Genomic DNA, 2,500 nt, shown 5'->3' with positions numbered 1-2,500 from the left:
TGTCATCCTCCCCGGGACCCTTCCTCCCAGACCCCGGCCCCCACACACGCACACCGCCGTCGGACTCAGGCTCCACTGGCGGGCCGAGGAAGACCAGCGATGGGGAAGGTGGGCTATTCTTTTCTAACCAGCGGCCAATCAAAGCGCTTTGCAATGCTGCCGAACAGTCACCCATTCATGCACACGTTCACACAACGACAGCGGTGTCGGCCACGCAAGGCGACAGCCAGCTCGTCGGTGAGCAGTCAGGGTGAGGCGTCTTGCTCAAGGAAACCTCAGCACTCAGCTAGGAGGAGCCGGGGATCAAACTAGCAACCCTTCCGGTTACCAGCTAACCCAGCTCTACCCCCGGAGCCACATGCTTCCACAATGGACCACGGGACTAGACTGAGGACCGAGGAAGACATCTGTACCGATCGAGAGGGAGAAAGACATTAGGGAGGCGCGACCGATGGCTTTGCTAGCCGGAGTGAGGCAGCCAGAGATCTCCCTGTGAGCACTAATCCTTCCCCTGAACATGTTCTTTCGCCGCTGTCATAACAATAAGCGGTAAGCGCACCTGCAGCCCAGAGCTGTCCATGGTACTGCAGGAAAAGAGAAAGCAGGAGAGAAAGAGAGAGAGAGAGAGCAGGGATGGACGAATCTCATGCAAGCCAAGCCAAAGGTCAACTCTGTCAATCCATCTGCCTATATATCTACTACAGTATATATATATCAGTCGATCCATCCATCCATCTATCGTCTATCCGTGTGGCTATCTGTCTGTCTATCTGTCTATTTGGTGTGTATATCTATCTATCTATCTATCTATCTATCTATCTATCTATCTATCTATCTATCTATCTATCTATCTATCTATCTATCTATCTATCTATCTATCTATCTATCTAAGTATCCTCTTACATCTATCTTTCTGTCTATTGACCTATCCATCTGTTGATCTATGCCTCCATTTCGATCTTCCTCCCTATCAATCTATTGTCTGTGTGTCTGTCTCTGTGTGTGTCTGTCTGTGTCTCGATCCATCAGTCACTCGATCTATTTACCTACATGTCTATCCAGCCACTCATCAACCCCGCCAAAGGCTACATTTGTAACTGTGGACTCGGAGAGGAGTGTAAACAAACAGACTGCTGATAGCACGGTGAATTAAATCCCCCAGGAGTGAAAAGGTATGCGGCGTGCGGCGTGCGGCGTGCGGCGTGCGCGCACTCACCAGGGCGGTTTACCAAGGGTGAGATGGGCGCGTGTGTGTGATGCACATGAGTTAGTTACTCATGTGGGTGGGAAGGGGGGGGGGTCCACAGGTACACACACACATACAAACTCATAAACACACGCACACACACGCGCACACACACACACACACACACACACACACACACACACACACACACACACACACACATACACACGCACATATGGGTGTGTTTAATTGAATATATTTTAATTGTATAGTAGATATAATTATACATTATATATTTAAATAAACACAAGCACACACACACGCACGCACGCACACACACACGCGCGCGCACACACACACACACACACGCAACACGCGCGCACTACTTCCAGCCAATGAAAGGCGACGCTAGTGTGGTTGTGGTTTTGGCGACGATCGCTGCACTCACACGCGCTCACAAGCACACACGCGCAGAAACACACACACACACACACACACACACACACACACACACACACACACACACACACACACACACACACACACACACACACACAACACACAGACACGTGCACGCCCCCTGTGAGGTACTGTAGCAGCAGCGCGGGGGTGGGAGATGTTATCTGCAGACAATTGGATCAAACCCTCCAGCGCCTGAACACCACGGAGCAGAATCGGATGAACAGAGCGATAAGGCAAATGACAGTTCATTTTGGTTCCCTCAAAATAAAGACCTGATCCTTTGGATCTGCACCAAGTGTCATCATATCGAGGTAGAGATAATCACACAACAACCGTCGGCGATTTAAGATACAACAACAAAAAAACATTTTCCTTATCTCACACAAGCTCAACTCTTTCGGGTCTCATTACTGCAAGCCTCTTTCTCTAGTTTCAGCACGATAAGCGTGACATCCTCTGCACTGGTGGGTTGAGGTTGGACCACGTCGTTGTGTGCGTAAGGTATGCGAAGGGTATCGCATCCTCTTGGAGACCCGGTAGGGTGAATAATAGATGGCGCTCCACAGACGCACGGACACTACCGCTATTGCGCCATGCAGTCCACTTTGGAACCATCATAAATATTACAGCAGCACTTGACACGACAGTGGGAGAATTTAGCCTACACACGACGCGGGGAATTACTGTTCTACATTAGCGACGCATCTTTCCAAGCGACCCACACGCTGGCTGTTCAACTTTGATTAATTGCAATCACTTGTTTAACCTGTTGGAATATGCTGCACGCAGCGGAATCTTTATAAATCGGGAAAAAGCGTTTAAGCACGCACACGCTTAGGATCCGTGCAACTT

General features: G+C 49.7%; 1 protein-coding gene across 1 annotated transcript in view; it reads right to left on the bottom strand.

Annotated features, from left to right (window-relative positions):
- The window catches only part of c1qtnf4 (C1q and TNF related 4), a 17,365-nt gene that overhangs the window by 14,615 nt on the left and 250 nt on the right, over window positions 1-2,500 (bottom strand). The gene's annotated exons all lie outside the window — the stretch shown is intronic.

Source organism: Gadus morhua, chromosome 14, assembly GCF_902167405.1.
Source record: "Gadus morhua chromosome 14, gadMor3.0, whole genome shotgun sequence".
In the NCBI taxonomy this organism is placed as follows: domain Eukaryota; kingdom Metazoa; phylum Chordata; class Actinopteri; order Gadiformes; family Gadidae; genus Gadus; species Gadus morhua.
Note: the sequence above shows the minus strand (reverse complement) of the source record. Positions and strands in the feature narration are given on the sequence as shown.